This window comes from Haemaphysalis longicornis, unplaced genomic scaffold, assembly GCF_048455015.1.
Source record: "Haemaphysalis longicornis isolate Haplotype H1 unplaced genomic scaffold, Haemaphysalis longicornis Haplotype H1 scaffold_2, whole genome shotgun sequence".
NCBI classification, from domain to species: Eukaryota; Metazoa; Arthropoda; class Arachnida; order Ixodida; family Ixodidae; genus Haemaphysalis; species Haemaphysalis longicornis.
Genome location: NW_027526295.1, coordinates 31,109,746 through 31,129,303, shown reverse-complemented (window position 1 = coordinate 31,129,303; position 19,558 = coordinate 31,109,746). Strand labels below are relative to the sequence as shown.

At 46.8% G+C, this 19,558-nt stretch overlaps 1 protein-coding gene across 1 annotated transcript in view; it reads right to left on the bottom strand.

Moving 5' to 3' along the window:
- Positions 1 to 14,239, bottom strand: part of LOC144168815 (uncharacterized) — a 93,000-nt gene extending 78,761 nt beyond the window's left edge. Inside the window, exon 1 of the mRNA XM_077697803.1 lies at positions 13,980 to 14,239. The gene's annotated coding sequence lies outside the window, so the exon portion shown is untranslated. The remainder of the gene's footprint in view (positions 1 to 13,979) is intronic.
- Between the last annotated feature and the right edge of the window lie 5,319 nt (positions 14,240 to 19,558).

Below are 19,558 nucleotides of genomic sequence, written 5' to 3'. Positions count from 1 at the left end.
AATTAATCAGAACACTCTTGCTAAGCTTCTAAAAAAGGCCAAGGCGAACGAACAGTTTAGGCTGCGCAAGTTACAGCACGTCAGTCACTGATATTGTAGCCGACCAAGGAGGTTGTAATGTAATGGAAAAGGCAAGGGAGAATGGATGCAATCGTCACAGCTGTATTTATGTGCGCCTTGTCCCAGTGTCAACCCCGTAGAGACCATTGGCACGAAACGCTGCGGGTGGGTGATAACTGGTCGAGGAATCGCCACTTCTTGTCGATGCCCCAGCGTGCGCTACAAGCAGCTTTAACAAAGAAACCGCAGCGCTCACAGTGGCCCCTCCCTCTTGTGAAGCGTGCCTATACTCCCCGCTCCAAGAAACCGTTGTTTTTGTTTAGCTTTGGCTCCTGCGAGGCGGTCAAGCGGCGCAAAGTGTTCCCACTTTCACGGAACATTTTGTAAGGTCCTGCTATTGTCTCGCAGGTGGAAATACTGCTCGCAGCGGGCTTCTCTCCACTCCATGGTGTGTGGCTTGACGGAAAGCGTTTAAGTGAAGAACACGTAGCAGTCAGTGAAACCGACAGCGGCAAAACTGAGGCCAGAAGGCCGCCGTCATTGTGGAACTACATCTCATCTCGCACTAAATAAAAAAAATTCGATGCGTGCCCCCTTGCACGTGGTATTCAAGGCGCCAACTCGGTGTTTCGTGCCGCGTAGTGAAGCATTGCGGGCCCAGCTTTCCCACTTGCACCAAAACAGGTGCCACAAAAGTTGTGTGTAAAACGAACGCAGTTCATGAAACAGCCTCAACGAGCGGTTTCGGAAGCATGAAGTGTTGTTAAGTTCAGGAAGCGGGGCAATTTTATTTACTGTTACACTGAATGCACGACATGCGGCTGAGTGCCGGTATTTATTGTGACCCGAGCACGGAAATTGTACGGCGATAAACAAGAGCAAAAAATGCTCCAACCTAAGTATTAAAACAGAGGGAGACAGGTGCACTGGCAAGCCTTCGGTCGACATATTCTCGAATAAAATAGACTCTATTAAGATTGCAAGTGTGGAGTCTGCAGCGGCAGTCATGATGAACTAATGCCAGGGGATGTTCTGGTTGCAATTAATCGCTTTCATAGCAACATAAAGCTTACCTGATACCACCCCTGTTACCCGTCTTTATTCTTTCCTCGATTTGTGCTGGGGGCTTATCCGGGGGCTTAACTATCCCGCAAAAACGCTTTAATTATTTCAGGTTACGCTTGCGATCGCTCGTCTCCTTTTTCCCACAGCACCTGGTCTGTCCGATGTACATTCGTCCACCTGTGAGAGGTTTCTTGAACACGGCCTAGTATGCGCTGCCCATGAACTTCTCCACGTGGTTGGTCGAGCGGGTTGAAGAGAGGCCGCCATTTTATGGCGTAGCATTCTTTGTCGAGTACTACCAAAGCAAGAAGCGTGTAACGCCCTGCATTTCCACAAAAACGCAGAATTGGGGGAAATAACACACTTAATCCCTATAATACCGTAACTGGAGGTCATTGGTCTAACAGAATTATGAAAGACCAGAAAATAAGAAAAATAAAATTAAGAAAGTACAAAAATGACCTCAAGGCATTAAAAATGTTATTCTTATACATCGCCTGGCGATGTATATGAATCACATAATTGGCGATGTAATGGAACTTAATAGCTGTAATCGTCAGCGAAGAGAAACAACTGAAAACCTAAAAACAACAACATAACCGAAAATCTTCGACTACTCACTTCCATATCTGTCTGTAAACAACTCACACTCTAGAGTCTAGGTAAGCGGTACAAGAATGTTACGCATTAGTAGAAAATTCTCTGAATTTCTGCACTTTTTTTTCTTGCATCTGGTTTTGGACGACTGAACAGGTGCCACGCAACCACTTTTTCACCGAGATTTCCACTGTGGTTCTGTACCGAGTTCTTACTTTTATCCGGTACGAAGGTCCGTGAATATAGGATACGAATAATATCCTCTAAAGCAGGCTGCTTGACAAGTATCCCTGGCCCCCCTTTGAGGCATTCAGTACGTTACGCTCTTTAGTGTTATTTTCCGCAGCCAATAAATGTTACAGCAACATATTCCAGCAAAAAAACGCTAATAACCATTTTTCCTGGGCTTATCTTGTGTTAAGTTTGCTCTTGTATGCGATCTTTTATAAACTTCACCTTGAAGGTACTCAATTTGAAACATAGAGGGCAAACTTCTGGAAGCTTTTTAAATGGAACGACGGTATCAACTATCCCAGCGAAGAAAAACCGCAAAAAACCAGAGCACGGCCACGGTTCCTAGTATATAGCTGATTTTCTAATCTATCTCATTGATTGAGTAGCCCGAAGGAAGATAAAATGAAAAATACAACATTCCCATCTGCTTCACGCTCTTCAGACGCCGTAGACGATTTACCGTGCATATTAAAGCCGCCAGTAACGGTGGTCACCAAGGAAGACGCGGCCGATCTGACGAAAGCAAGGCTTTTTTTTACACGGGATACTGAATGGCAGGACACCACTGAGCCGATGGAGAAGTAGGTGGACACTGCAAGAGCTCAAAATTCACATCCTTTGGGGTAAATACCGTAAACGCGGTGGTTTATTCCAAAGATTGGGCAGCTCATACATTGTTACGATTTTAATGGATGAGAAACGCTGCTACCAGCTATAAAAAATAATAAGTGTACAGAGTAGGATTTAAAATGGTCAGCTTAGGGCAACATTATATGACACTGCAAAAGCCCGACGATACACTTGGGGGAAGAGCCAAAAGCAGGCGGTTCATTTCTCTGACTGCGCACGATTGTACACAGACCGGAAGGTCAGAATCGCTGATCAAATCTAGTAAAACATTGCACGGCGTTTCGGCGTGTTGTGCAACATCATCGCCATTAACTCTGCTCCCTCTTTGGGTGACGGAAGTGACTACAATGAGATGACTTGTCGCCTGAATCCTAACTGCCATTTGTAAAAGGGTCGGACAGAATTTCTTTGTAATTTAGCTGCTTTTAAAACCTGTCACACTGCTATGAGAACCGCGATTGCGATAGTGCGGCGGTCATGCATCCCGTAAAGCCGCTTGTGGCATTTCCGTGCGATGCTTGAAATTCATGCGGATTTGTGTTACATTGCTTCGCTGCAGCTACTTGCTAATTCGTTATTGTCAAATAATTACCAAATATGTTTTGTAAATGCTCTCAAATGCAGTTGAAAGCTCACAAAACTATTTCAATAATCGGGTAAGTTGGTCAGCATCAACCTCTCACGACAGTTAGACATATGATCCCAAAAGTGCTAGGAAACCGTTATTTAATCGCAATTCTTTATTCCAATTTCTTCAATGTATATCTTTTTAGTTGAAGTTCGCACTTAACCATGGGTGTTTTCCTTGCAGCCTCTTTAAGCAGTTTTGTCTTTATCAACCTAAAGAAAAAACTGCCACTCCAAGCTAAATAAATGTCTTCCCTTCGGAGAGCACAGTGTGTTAGGATACATCCAAGCCAATACTGCTTTGCACAGTAGGTACTGAGGTTTCAGGCTAGAATGGGGGCGGGAATCTTCAATTTCAGCAAGGCTCAAGATCCCTGATCCGCTGAAATTTATATCACTAAGCCAATCTGCGTATACCAACACACAGAAAAAATAATAACACATGCTGAGGCAAGCTTGTTTTTGCGGAAAATACACAATGCCAGGAAAGCATGACATCTGAGCCTATGTTGCTGCACGCGAACGAGGTACAAACTGGTGGTTGAGGTTTTTTCAGGAAAAACATAAGTTTTGTTATCAGCTCAGGCTTTTTTTTTTTTGCTATGTATTTGTGTCCATGTCAGCAGACAGAACAACTCACGGCAAGCTTAGTCTAACATAAGCCTCCAAGCTTTATACCACCGACGGGGCTAAAGTGTAGTTTTCATGTTTTTAGGAACAACTACTCTCACAGAAAGCCTTCGAGTTTGGAGGGCCCTTCCCGGTGAGAATACTCCGCTACTTGGGCGGGGGGGGGGGGGGCACCATAAAGGTAGTGACTGCTAGTCCTTTGCGAGAAGATTCAGAGTAAAGGTGGGGAACATGTGTGTGTTTGGCTTTGTGACCAATTTATGCCGTCATAATCTTGCAGGTGCCTGCTTTATGGACGTGGATGTCATTGCGACGAATACCTTATTCACATCATATGGATCGGTGAGAAAGAATACAAGTTCTGAAAGGAAGCTGCAGAGGATGAACTGACTATAAATTTATTGCCTGAGGAAATATCGAGTAATGGCAGAATGTTATGTTCTTGCTCTGAACATATCTTTATGTACAATTGGTTTGTAATTTTCGCAGCACCGCTTGGGGCATCTATGCTGAGCCACAAAATAAACGGGTCTGGAGATAACGCAGACTTTTCGCAAGGTATAAAAAATTTCGACATGAGGGGCTCATTTACTTATTACGAAGAGAAACTCCAGACGTGTAAAATGTCGATGAAAGCATATGTGAGTAGTTTGGCTGGTTTTAATGAACCATGACATTTTTAGATTAATTAGGTTAGGAATGGGAAAAAAAACGCACAAGAAACGGTATCACATTCCCGCCTTCGATTAATGTATCCGATACAGTACCGTTGAGAGTTTCGGTATCCAGATCGAAGCCTAATCGTTGGGGCATATGACGGGTAAGCAAAGGCGTGGGCAAGAATGTTGTACATTTTCATTGTCAAAGACAGCCTCATCGCTCCACAAAGATGCTTCACTTAAAACATCCTAATGCAACACCTTTTTACTGATGCATAAGGAGAACGTTATAGGAGGGCGAGCAGTTCGAAACTGCAAGATACTGCAGTAGGCATTGCCAGTTTTAATAAAAAAACCTGACATGAACCTGGAGAGCGGAAAATGAGCTCTTTCATAAACAAATTGCGAGTAGTTCTAACGCAAGTATATAGACAACATTTTAAAAACGATATGGCAGGCATGACAACCGATATGCCCCTCCCAAATTCTAAAAAAATAATCTTAGCGCTGCCTCATTGATCACTCTACTGCACATGATTGATAACTCGTTTTGCCACTTCACGGACCCTGCATTCCTGAGTTGGGGAGATTACTTTTACTTAGTATGAAAGCGAATGTCCTCTGCTGAGTTATTCTCATCGCGCTGACGTTGATGGGCAAGCAGGTGGCTCGAATGGATCGTGAGGGCTGTCAATATATTGCACTCGCAGCGTGCATTTGATTTATTTTAGTTATATTTTTTTCACCAGCATTCTGCTCGGTACATTCTGCTCGGTGACATCGACGAAGTTTCCGACTTCGCAGTTCTAAGGTTCGCGAGAATTGAAGCAAAAAACTTTTAAACCCACCATATTTGTATTCTTTAGAAATTTCCTTTTGACCTAGAACCGTAGCTGTCTGTGTAGAAGTGCAATACTGAAACGAGTATTTTGTACAGAATTGATGCCCTCACCAGTTCGTCTGGAATTGGTACCCCAAAGCACCAGCTAGCTAGGCCTAGGAGTTCAATTCGCCGATTGATTTTCCGAACATCACCATGGTATTCTTTCTCTGTTCGCGGGGTGCTGCTTGCCATCAAAGATGATTAATTTTACAGAATTGCTTTCTCGTGTAATATGGTTGCAACAAATTGAGAAATCTTGCGTAATTGTGTCCGCCATCTTGTTATCAGGGCAGATCATTTACATGCAGGGACGCGTCAAGGACAGCCGTGACGCAGGAATGACGCCTCAAAGGCAGTCCGCACAGAGCGTTCCTAGTGGTAACTCAGACTTTAGCCCGAGGAGCTATGATTCAAATGGTTCTAAAAAACAAATGGACAAAGGCAATTTTCCATGCGTCCTCGAAGAGGGCACTAGTGTAGCGCACAGATTATTGCCCAAATACAGTTACTTAAACAAATGTATTTGTTTAAGGGTAAACGCTGACACACAGGGAAAAATGAAATCATGGCGAGAATCACACAGAATGTCGTCTGTCGGTATCCGCAGCTTGAAACCAAATTGTGTTGGAAGCTTCGTGGCACGTCGTCAGGCCCGACTTTCAAGTTGGCTGACATTAACGCTAAGTATAGGCCTAGTAGGGTTCTCACGAACGCCCTTAAGGATATCGGGCAATGAAGATTACAGCTGCCATCGCGCTCTCACTGCCAGTCCACTGATTCGTTTGCGCGTGCCACGCCAGCATACCCACTCAGACATCGCACCCGCCCATATACACACCCACATTGCAGAATTGCTAGTGGAATTACAGCTGCCGTCAGAGGCTCATGGCCAATTGAGGGATACCTATGCCCTTAATGATTTCGGGCTGAAAGCACATAGGCAGATTTATGTGCCCCGAGGAATTTTTGTAACTTAAAGGCGCATGAAATTTTGGCGCCATCCGCTGCTCGCAATGCCGGCCAACTGCGGCTGATCGGAAGGGCTGCCAACAAGGACCAAGTCCAATACATCCCAAAATGAGAGCGCCTCTCTGAATCCTTTCCTCGGTTTCCGTAAGAGTTTACGTTCCGCAGGATTCAGTTTCTTCGCACACCAAGCCCGTGTCATGCGCGCCTCGAAGCAGTTCGTCTCGCTGCGGAGCATATTGAGGCAAACTTACGGCGCCGGAGACAACCACCAATTTACAATATTCATGGACAGCCACGAAAGTCTCGATCGATTTGGCCAAACCCCATACATCGGAACCACCTGCGATCTCATCAAGACCATTTGTCGCCGACTGCGGGAAACACGCAATGTAGTCGTTCGGGTAGACTGGGTACCGGGACACGCAGGCGGGATCGGCAGTAAGACCGCTTAGGCTTGCGCTTGCGAGCAGGTTGAACTCCGCTCCAACCCGGCGTTACTCGTACCATTTGAACAATACGACCCCGACACCACAGAAGCAAGCGCTGCAGCCAGGCACACGTCCAAGCACTCCGGAATTTGTTTCTGCTAGACCCGGCTCCTCTGCGAGTTGGATTGCCCCGAGGTGAACAAGTGCTCCTGCGCAAGGCAGGGGCTGGTGCCGAGCTCAGGATGATGTGCACGCCAAGTGGCGCGCCTATGTGCCAAAACGTCACCAGCATGCAGTCCAGGATCAGCGACCTCTGGCCACTGTTGCCTGCTACCCCTGCTCCGCAGGAGCCACTCCCACTGTACACCACGTGTTGTGCAAGTGTAACGACCTCGAAACGCTTCGTTTAAAGTGTCTCCCGCCCGGAGTCCATCGGCTTGTAGACTGGACAGCGCCGCTGCAACCCGCCACTACACGGCAGGCGCTGCTTTCTCTGTGTGAGTTCGGGCGCTCCTTAGGCGTCGACCACCGAATGTAACCTTTAAAAGCTCCATCCCCCCCACCTTCCTTCACTCCCCAAGCCGTGTTCACCCACTCTAATAAAGGTTTTTATGTTATGTTGTTTCTGCCACAAATTCTTCCAAATATCTCTGCCTCATGGCTGGAATCGGGGGGTAACAAATTGGCCTAAGTAGATATATGGTAAAAATATATATCTCCTTAGGCCAAGTTGCGACCCTGGATCCCAGCCATGAGGCAGAGATAATTAGAAGGATAAGAATGGGGTGGAGTGCACTCGTCAGGCATTCGCAGATAATGAATGGCAGCCTACCATTGTCCCTGAAGAAGGAAGTTTATGACAGCTGCAACTTACCGGTACTCACCTAGGGGGCAGAAGCTTTGGTGCTCAATAAGAGGGTTCAGCTTAATTGAGGACGCCTCAGCGAGCAATGGAACGGAAGATGATAGGTGTAACATTAAGGGACAAGAAGAGAGCGAAGTGGATCAGAGAACAAACCCGTGTTAAGAACATATTAGTAGAAATTAAGAAGAAATGGACGTGGGCAGGGCATGTAATGCGAAGGCAAGATAGTTGTTGGTCATTAAGGGTGACTGAGTGAGTCCCCACAGAATGCAAGTATGGCAGGCAGAAAGTTAAATGGGCAGATGAGATGAAGAAGTTTGTGGGGATAAATTGGTCGCAGTTAGCACAGGACCGGGATAATTTGAGATTAATCGGAGATGTCTTTGCCCTGCAGTGGGCGTAGATAGGCTGGTCATGATGATTACTACAAAGGAGTATATGTCTAACCCACCCAGTTTTCATGCCGGTGAAGCAAATTTACTCCGCGCCGCTCCAGGGCTCCTGCGCGCCCCCGACAATCCCTCTTTTACAACGGTTATCACAACTATTCTTCTCCTCTCCACTACTGATGCCTCTCTCACAAGTTGTACAGTCGGCTGACAGCGGCCGGAGCACCATTATCAGGGGATTGCGGAGAATCAACACCAGCTCAATGGGTGTAAAAACGCCCGAAAGCCGCCGCCTCCGCCACCGCCAAAAGTGTAGCCGTGGCCGTTGCCGCTTCAAATTCCACCTCGCCCACTAGCTTCTCGCCCATGCCGGCTGAAAGAAACTTGTCCCGTTGGAACGCCGCCGTGAGCACATTGTTCTGCTTTAGCTTGAAGGCCATTCCGAGCACATTGTCGCGTCGGCGGCCCTCGTTTACCAGCTGGTCATAGTTCTTCTGGCGGAATAATAATAATAGATATTAGTCTGGTCGCATATAAATTCTGTCCCTCTGCATTCGCCAGAATATTTTAAGCCTAATTAGGCGCGTATCCCCCGTTGCCGCTTTAGGTCTGGACGGGTTCGGGGAGAGGTCATGCAGGCACAGAAGGGCTTAATGCGGCTACCGAAGACATACCCGTTGGGGCGGTGGGAGATTTAAACGTGGCAGTCTCCCGCTCAATGCGCCCAGTCAGCTGTCCTCCTTAATCGAGCGGTTACGGTCTCGGGTTCTTGTGTTGCACAGACAATGAGGTGCCTACGACTGGGCAGCGAAAGAGACACCCACGCGTGTGTCCACTTGTATAGAGGTCGAAGCCATCGAGGTGTTAACTCGCAATGGGACGGACACTTGTCGCTTGCTTGGAGGAAAAGCAGAAACTTAAAGCGCCAATGCGAACAGAAGTGTGAATGAGCGCGAAAACCGCAGGAAGCCGCTGCTGCCGCCATTGCCGCCTTAAGTTCGTGCTGGTCGTGTAGCTGTGAATCCCTCCCGGATGAACAGCACCTGGCCCGCTTGGAACGCCGACGTGGACCGATATCACTCGTTCAGCTTGAGGGGCTTTCAGAGCGGCATTGTCGACAGTATGTTTTATTTATAAGCACCCGCTGATGGCCGGTTGGAAGGAGGTGCGGGAGGGCGCAGATATAGTTTGCATACCCTTACTGATGACATGTCCGTTGTTTTGTTGTGAGGCTCAACGTTGCCGTTAAACAGTCCAATGTGACCGGTCCGGTGTCATTCGTGGTAGAGTGGATTAGGTTGGCGTGTGACACAAGCGGTAAGATGCCTAGGACGCGGGTGGGACACAGACAGCTCGACAGTTGTTCCTTAGCATAAAGCTCGGGTCATTTCCAAATTTCATTCAGGTACTTGGCTAGGAAGCGTCCTCAGTCGTAAATTACAAACAAACGCTTTTTGTTTCGTGCATTCCGCGGAGGGCGTGCTGCTTTGCAGGTCATCCTTCTTCAGAGAGGAAGGGCACTAATTCTTTTTTCTCCCTTGGCCCCATAGGGTCCATTGCTTTCCCATTCAAAAATGTTCAGCGATGCTTCCAGCACGGTTCACCTTGCCGGCTTCACCATGGCGTCTCACTTACCCAAAGCGAACTAGAGTTGGGAGTGTCATCCGAGGTTGTTCTAAATAAGTTGCATATTGCATGCTTGCCAGTTAATCATAAGATTTTTTGTTGTTGAACCATGCACGGTGCAAGGCAGGGTTGCGTCAAAATGTCAACTTAACAATGTACATGCCCTCCGCAAAATCGAAGTTGTGTGTTCTCCGGGCTCTCAGGATAGAAAAAATGTATGTATCTGTACCATCTATTGTTTCCAAGGGGTAGGGGCGACACTTTGGCGCCTTTCGCAAACTTGGTGTCCGTGTGTTGGACCTTAATTTTTCTACCTGACCAAAAACCAGCACGTCACTGAAGCCATCAGCAGCTCACAGCCTTCATCGGCGTTGGAATGTTTCCGTACCACGCTAATAATCCGGGCATTATGAAACAAAGCCGGCCACATTTAATGTTTGTCCTGCGTGTACATAACGACTGGAAAGCCTAGGCTTTCATTCCAAATTTTTGCAGCTATGTGCCTGCAAATTTCTCAGATTAACTGGCTAGTACGGCCAACTACCGCAATGTTAAAAAGGACAGACGTTTCAGCGTAATATTTGATCATGTCACGTTTTGAGAAGTGCCTTTATTTTAAGGTAATATGGAGTGCGGGTGCTAATGCCCACAAATCTTCCTTAGATCACTTGCATTCGCACCGCGCGCGCTAAGACCACCTTTAAAGGGACACTGAAGTGATATGTAAACATTGCGGGATTACTAGCGCAAATTGTAGTCGAGGAGTCCCCAGGCCATGTTTCGACCACTCTGGGCGCGTTTACGCGATTTTATTTAGTAGAAAAATTAATTCGAAAATGCTGTCCTCCTCTCTTTACGCTCGCCCATTTTCTGTGGCGTTTTCGTGTGACGTCGAGAGGAGCCGAGCGCGCAATTGGCTCCGCTACTGCACGGCTCCCCGGCTTTCAGACAGAGTCAGTCGGCCCAGCGTTTCGTCAGCCGGCCGCCGACGGGTCGTCGCAATTCGTTCGCTCAGTTGAAACGAAGCCAGGACACGTTTGTGAATGGAAGAATGTGCCTTTCTTTACTTGGTTAGTTTGTACACTGTATCTAGCTCCAAGTTAAGGTCGCTTCACACAAGCGCTGCACAAGCGCACATGCGACGCTTCGCTGACTGGTACGCCAGTAGGAAAATATAAGGCCTCTTGAAGGCGTGAGAAGAGTCAGCGAAGTCAATGTAGGTACTAAGGAAATAAAATCAACTGATATTTTTACCGTACAGCGTAAAACTAGGGGGCGGGAAGCACTTTTTTGCGCTGGGCGAACAAGCACAGCGGTCAGCAGCACGACTACGCATCTGCGAACGCTTTTCCGTCTACGAAATGCAATTGCTAGACGTGAGCTACTGTGGAAACTTGGGGGATGCTTACTGCACGAGCGCAAAACAACAAATAGTCACCTAAGCTGCTCGAAATGCCCAAAGTAAATAAGAGTGTAAAGTGGTTATACAATATATACCTTATATTACCAGGGCCAGCCGAGCCCGCCCCGTGGCTCAGTTGGCTGGAGCGCTTGGTATAACGTCGCAATTGTTTTGCAAGTCGCGAGTTCGAGTCCCGGCGGCTACGTGCTGTTTTTTTTTTGTCAGTTAACTGTTTCGTTTTTCCCCGATGTTTTCTATATTGAGTTCACCTTTTTTTTGCGCCGCAACGTTCATGGCTCCACGAACTAGTTCACAAAACGCGCGCAGGCTGGCACTGGCGCGCTAGCGAGTTCTCGTTGGCGCGCTGTTGCCATAAGTACCGACTCTTGCAGGCAGTGGGCACAGGCCAGAATGAACAGACCCTTGGCCTGGTGCGAACACGCTTTTTACGATACAGGCATGAGGGAGGCAAGCTCCAAATATGGGGGAAAAGCGCATGATATTTGGGCGTCTACGGGTACGCGGAGGGCGTTCATGCACTGCGTATATAGGTCTCGGCTAGTGAATGCTACGATTCCAAGCCGTCCTGGGAGGCTTATCTTTATGCATTTTTACAGCTGACAACATGGCAGAAGCGCGGTACGGTGATTACTGAGTTATTGAGAATGCCCATCCAACAACGCCAGCGGTAGTGTTTTACAGAACCGAAACCGAAACCGAAACTTGTTGGTTGCTCATCTTGGGCATCGTCCAATCACGGTGCCCGCTCCTCCTAACGTCACAGCTTTAGTTGGTGCGGCCGCCGCAAACCGCGCATGGTAGTTTTTCTTCTTTTGCGCTTTGTAAAATAATTACCGATTTGTCAACCGGATAAACGATGAAAAGTGTGCTAATTTCAGCCAGTCTATGCAGTGCAAGCAAAAACGGGAGCTTGACAAATTCACTTCAGTGTCCCTTTAAAAGGCATGCCACTGAACTCACCCGTCGGTGCCGTACAAACGGCGATGTGTCGCCGCCCGACTCATGGGTAGCTCGCCTACATGTGTAAAATTTCCCTACCTTCATTTCAAAGTTGAAGGCAAAAAGTAATACAGTTGCGAAATAAATACTTATTGGAAAAGTAAAACGATTGGCACTAACAAATATCTACAGTAAAAGCTCGTTTATTTGAACTTATAGTTAATTCGAACTGCCCCGTGGTCCCGATGAAGCCCCGCATATTTCAATGGTGGAAAACTCCCGATAATTCGAACGCATCGATATCCAGAACGGTTAATTCGAACTCGGCTACGCTGGTGTACAGTGGGAAGCGATGCCCATGGAGTCGCGACAAATTAAACGCGAGAAAATACATATTAATGAGTACTTTTAATTTTGATTGCCTCGACCCTGCCCCGTAAATAAATGTGTTTTCGGGCATGAACAGCGTCATTGTTTCGACATGACGGCTCGCTGCTCCCATGAATGCATATCGGCGCCTGTTTCTGGCGTATAAATCACTGATCAAAATATTTCGTCCGCTGTTTCAGCTCCATGAACTTTATACTTACGAAATCCTCTGCCACAAACGTGTAGCAGCCCATTATTCGCGATAACGGGTACAGAGGTGTCTTCTCTGTGTTCTGCTCGTGCATTGGGCGCGATGTCCATTCATTCTAGCACCTACGCGTTAATTCGAACTCCGTTAAATTTGAACAGTCTGATGGACCCCTTCGAGTTCGAATTAACGAGCTTTTACTTTATTACTTAACCGGAATGTTTCCTTAGGAACAGTGACCCCTACTCTCTTCCCTGTTTTTCTCGATGCTCAAACTTTACGACCGTGCTGCCACTCCTGCTAACAAATTGTAAATGGTTGCTTTCATTTCACGACAAAACAACGCTCATTTGAACTTCAAAAATGTTCTTAAATACAATATAGCCCGAGTATTTTCATTCATTGTTGACCTGTGCTTGTGTCATTCGCAAATCTTAGTACTGACGTACGAACCGATCTGCGCGGCCGAGCTCGAGTGACTTTTTTATGAAATTGTTATGTGGCACTTCGTTAGGCTATCCTAACCTCGGACTTCGGAAGCACTGAGCTTTTGTGCTTGCTGTCTTTTTGAGTGGAACCAACGTAATGCATGAGATGAACCGTGCGTTTTAGAAGCTTGAGACTCACTGTTATTTCAGGAGTATCTCATACGTATAGCTCGGCGTCCAGCGTTGGTGATGTTCGCTGAGTCGGGCTTTCCTCGCGCCCTTTTCACTCGCTGCTGTCAACCCTTCGCTTGAGCTCGCATGTATTCCTTAAAAGGCAAGTGCGCCCTCGTTGTAACAGAGGGCCTAAATTAAAGTTTTTGATTCAAGGTGATCACTCATAAAGTTTTATTCTTTTTTTGTTGTTGTTGCGTAATATGAACCACTGTCTGATGGTGGCTGGTACCGCGAATCAGTGCACGCCGACATGCCTAGGAGCTTTCAGAAACCAGCATCTTTCAGAAGTGTTACGGAAACATCGAGAAAACGGCACGTTAACAAGTCGTTTGGCACATAGCGTTATCATTTCGGACATCCAACAATGTAGCAGAAATGAGGCACACGCTATGACACCGAGCAATACCGCATTTGTTGAACGTTTGCCCTATGTTGTTACAAAATGGGATTATATAACATAGCCAGTCCGTTTGAAATAACTGCCTTTCCCGAATAGCATTGTCACAGCACCGTCTTGGCCTGTTCGCAATGAGGAGTACCGGACGATCGAAGCAGCGTGCGTTCACCTCGTGGCTGGCTGACGTGCCGTAAATGTCAAACTTTAGGAGAAAATCAGAGCCCCTCACGGCACTGTCAAGGGGTGTCTCGGCGTGACGTATGCCTAGTAGCTCGACAGCCATCAATACGTTTACGACAAGAAGGCAACCGGAACTCACCCCTCTACCGTGCGTACCCGTTGTGGCGAAGACCTCTTGGCAGCCGCAGTAGTGCGATGTTCACAACGGTGAGGCTGTTCCCGCGAAAGTGCCCAACCGCGTACAAGGAACGCGGTTCGCCGATTGACGCCACCCGGCGTGCTGTAGTCGACGCCTCCGTGGAACCGCCTCCCCCGGCGGCGCTGCCGACGGCCTGGGTCGATAGGGCCATAACCACGCCGGGCCGCGCGTGCCCGCCGCGTTTGACGTTGACCATTTGACCGCCGCCCAGACGTGCACTACGCAGAAATGGGACAGACAGGGAAGCTATTTCGGAGGGAGAGCGGGGTGCCGCACGTACTTAATTCGTAAAACCACGAAGATTTTATGGGAGTTTGTTGCTCTTGCTTGTACTCTTCGCGGTTGTGCCTCTACCCAAGCTGGAGGGCCTCTTAATCATGGCTGAGATGTGTTTTGTTTATTCATTTATGATACTGTACAGGCTCAATGGGAGCATTGAGAGGGGGTACAAAGTTCAAATAATAGCAGGGCGCTCATCAACGTTTGCTGTTTTTATTTGCTGTAATTTTAGCGCTTCAAAAATAGATCAGGACAATGTGAAGACAGCTGGCTTGTATGCGAAAACCCTGACGAACTTGCGGGAGCCTCGATCGCATTCTTCCAATTATATCACGTGGCTGGTTCTTTTAGAGGAATCTTACTCCCTTTTATACAGTTCGTAAATCAGATTTTGGCGTTTGAATTTGAAAAACAAGAAAATGTTTGGCTCAACCATCTTGTATTTAATAGACTGTCAGTTGAACAAAATTTATGTATTGAGACCGCATGGTGTAAGAGATTTTATTTTCGCATCTAGGCTTCGGCCATGCAAGGGGTGTTGGTCAGCGGCATGCAGTCCGGCGGCTCTCCATGGCCCACGCCACCCACCTCCTTGCCTTCTTGTTTCAATGAACGAATTACAATTTGCGCAGTGTGATTGACCAGGTCATGTAATGTTTTCGGCCACAAGCGAATAATTATTGTCATTTCTTTCCAAATAACCTCACCCTGACCCCTCCATTATCAACAAAGCATCACATCGAAAACGCATTGTACGTGCTTAATTTCTATAAGGTGGCATGAAACACTGCTGCGCGATACTGTTTTTTACAAGAATAGCACTGATGAAAAATAAACAGCGCAAACGGTTTTCATTACGAATTCCCATCGTAAAATGTTACAAATAGGAGTGCACATAAACCACAAGAAATGTAAACCTTGGGACTGCAGAGAGAGCCGTAGTTGTATGTGTGATTGCGTGCAAGAAAAGAGCGTGTGAACAATACAGCAACGCCTTTAAAGGTGGGGCAATGCGGGCTAGTTTGTATACGTCTGACGCAGTGAATCAAGTGATGAAACGTAACACAGAAGCCCTATTGGAGTCCTATTTCGGGTGGCTCTTGCGGGTTTTTTTTTTCGATTTCTATTTGAGCTTGGATATGACAGAATGTTCTAAACGCACACAAAAGGGAAATAACGTACGAACGAGACGAACGAGACGAACACGTACGAACACTGAACGAGAACTATCAAAGTAAACCAGTGGTAACGCACGCTCTAATGTGCGTATGAATAGCATGAGCAAGTGCCCAAGTAACCAAGGACACCTCGAGCACATCAGAAAAATTTAACTGTCAAAAGGAAAAGGAAATGATAAGTGAATCACACCCTTTGATGCCCACACTAAAAAAAACACCAAAGTTGCACAGTCGCCAAAGATCTTTAAGTACGTCATATTTATTAAACAAACTTCTCCCCTGGTTCATCCGTTAGAGCAATCAACAGCACACTGAAACAAAAAAGTAGTTGTAACTATACGCAGCGCTATTATTTTTTCACAAGATGAAATATCGTACTTCTATTGTAAGTGCGTGATTCACGCAGAGATTGCAAGTGTAGAAAAAAATACCCAAAAGTTAATTGATCTTTTCTGACTTTAAGAGGTGCAATTAGAGTAGTTGATAAAAACAGATGCGTTTTTGCCACCTGATTTGTAATGGGTAATAATAGACGATAGATCTCACGTATTGTGGACGAAGTTTAGTTCTACAAACTCCTCTCACGTTTACACGCACACACGTATGCGCACACACGTACGCGCACACACGCGCGCCCACACACGCGGACACACGCGCGCGCACACGCGCGCACGCACTCGCCCGTAGACATCGTAATGAGTCCCAGTATCATTCCGTAGTGAATGCGCGGGTGTCCAATGATGCCTGCGCTTTGGCTTTTTCAATTTAATGTTAATTTCTGTTAGTTATCTCCTGAGTGTAGAACCTTCTTAAAAAAGCGTGGTCTCGGGCAATTTGTGGTTTACGCTCGTATGAAAGCAGCCATCTTGTTTCAAAGGGCCAACGAGTGTTGCGCCATTTTATCTGATGCCGGGCTCCGCATACAAGGCATAAAAAAGTGCCACCAAACATAGCCCTCCCCGTTTACCGCATGGCTTAAGTCCCGAATCTCTTAATTGACCCCCTGTTATCCTGTTTGTAACCAGGAGCGTTTTCTACTTTAGCTGCTTACTCGTCCTAGTCTGCGGGAACCTGCCAAATAGCGTTGTGTGCCAGGCATTAGCCCTCTTTTTGAGGAAGAGGTTCATATACCTACCAACGTTTCGCGAATGTTTTAAGAGATATATCTATTTTGCCTACATACGAATCTGCGCAGCTTTGATTTCGCCAAGTACTGTGCACCATGCACTCTAAGAAAAAAGGGAGTAGCGCTTCCTCCCTTGAGGGAGGAAAAGCAATGTATCATATGTTGGGCCCTTTGGGGTCGAAATTTCCTCCCACAGCGAGGGGAGAGACTTTGCTACCTGCGCGGGGGAGGAAAACCGCCGCCGTCAGGGACGGAACTCTCTCCCTCAAAACAAATATGGCGGTCGACAGACGGGACGCGAGCGGGGCCAGCGGAGCATTGTGAGCAGCGAAGCATTTCATCGTTCTAAATGTGCAGCACGTCAAACGCCTATATCGCGTCTTCGGATCTCATTTAAAGCGTCGATTCATCAGCACCGCAACAGCATCCCGAGAGGGAGTTTGAGCGCGAGTGTGTATGGCGTACCGCGCCGATTGCTCTCGACTTGAGTCGTGCTTGACCGACCCCGTTTGCATGCTTGGGGAATATTGAAGGTTTTCAAAACAGCGATCGTTTTTCACGCATGCGAGCTTTATTAAAAGAAGGTGTGACTTGCCGTAAGCGACGACGAATTGCAGTTATCGCACAGAAGGAAGGATTTAAGCGGACACTAGTCCACACTGCGCAGAACTTCACTCGCGCGAGTCCACTCGGCGGCATGGTTAACGTTGGGCATGGCTGCACCACACTTGCTACGCACAAGAGTCGCCATCAGCGAGCCTGCCAGCCAGCCAGCAAAGCGATCTCTCCTAAATTCTCCAAAACAGCCAACCTAACCCACACGCACCAAACAAGCCGCGGCAGCACGGATGAAAAAAAAAAAAAAAGAAATACTCCAGTGTCTGCCATGCTTCTGCCGGTAGCAATAGCACTGCTGGACTAATAACGACTGCACTGCTTTCAAAAGCGCTGGATAAATTTGTTTTCCAGTTGCTTGAATTGCGTGGTAGCCACTGCCATCTAGCGAGAGAAAGTTGAGTTAAAATTGTTTTAAAAATTGCGCTTTCAGAAAAAAAAAAAAAAAACGGCATGAGGGCGTTTATTGCATACATAACCAAAGTTCAACATCGTAAATTCAGACAACACACATCCCGCACACAAACACAAACCACATAAACACATCAAGGCGCAAACACATATACAAATAACGTACATACACAACCTCTCAAGACAGTTCGTGCACTTCAGTGTTTGTTTATATAGTCATCATGGCTGTGCGGCACTGAAAACCACTGAACCCTACTGCTCTTTGCAAAATTGCGAAAATAACGAACAAGTATATTCTAAACATTACATTGGTTACTTTTACTACTGTAACAGTGCACATTTATGTAAATTACGAACGGTGAAATATGGGCTGCTATAGCAGCTATGTGATAATAAAGGGGGTTTGTTTTTAATGGCTGCCCAGCATTTTTTGTTGATCACATAGTGCGTCTTCGGGTTGGAAACTTATCATCACTCCTCATTCTGGAAAGTGTTTGACTACTATTTTGTTTCGGATAGCTCGTGGTCCACGCAAATCTAGTATAGGAAGAAAAAAAGCGGTACTAACTCGTATTTAGTAGCGTATTGCCGGCGAATTCCGCCCGCGCGCGATGGCTTTCCCGGCACAACTCGCATTCCTTTTGACTGCTGCATCGCGTTTATCGCGTTTCTACGCCGCATGGCGTAGCGTAGGTCAGGCTGTATACGACCCAGTGCATAACAAAAATAACCCAGCTTAGCATATAGGCCCATTCACACTGCGACGAAAGCAACGTGAATTCTGTCGCTTTCGTCGCTATCCCTCTTCTCGGCGCCGACTGCAGCACTTGGTAAGAACTCCGCCTTGATGAAGGCTCTCGCTCTATCTGAGCTTTAAAGCACTCGATCAACATTAAAGCCCGTTCACAGTGCGACGAAAGCGACTGGAATTCAGTCGCTTTGTGGCACGGCGACAAAAATTGGTCCCGACCATATCTTGCTCCGTGGTCCCGACCATTCGTCAAAAACTATCGTCGCGCGACAAAGCGACGAAATTCCCGTCGCTTTCGCTTGCTTTCGTTGCAACTGTGAACGGGCCCTTAGATACACTTTAAATTTGAGAGTTTCAGGTATAACAATTGGTCATTGCCTAATTAAGTAACTCGGAGACACTTCTACAGAGAAGCAAACGTGTTGCTTTCGACACCTCTGCAAACCCTTGACTACACAAAGTCTTCCAGGAAATTACTACTTAAATACTTGAACACACAGCAGTGGCATAAGCTTGGACAGAAAAAAAAAGTTCTCTCGACTTCTTGAATTGTCTGCTGAAATCTGCTTTCACCTGGCTACTTCCCTTGTCTCATCTAATGCTTCTCTCCTCACCTGTACAGGCATTCTCCCCTACTACCGAATATTTTGCCGAAAATTCCCATAACCACATGCACAACTCCCTCAAAACGGGCAGCCAGCGATCGTATTTAGTAACTGAAAAAACAGGAATAGTTCCACTGACCGACGCCGCGGTGTTTTTTCTTTTTTTTAATGGCGATGCCGGCTTTGATCTCTGTGTTCTACAACGAGATTTCCTTTTTCTGGACGACTGTACTAAGGCTCCCAACCAGGTGAATAGTTTTAATTAATAAATAAAATTCAGAGAAAACCCAACTTTGCTGCATGTTTCCAGTACAGTTGTTTACGGTTAATTATGCTGATTCCGACATTACAGATTTTGTTTGCAAATTAGCACAGGCTTCGAACCTGGCCCAGGGTTTATAAAAAAAGGTGCCTGTATACGTCTGCATATGGTGGCCATATACCTGAACGCATGAAGGATTCATACAATAGAATAGAATTTTTTTTAATCACTCACAGATGCAGGTCGGACCCACCGCCTGCACTTTACTGGTGGTACCTGCCGTCTGGCCAAA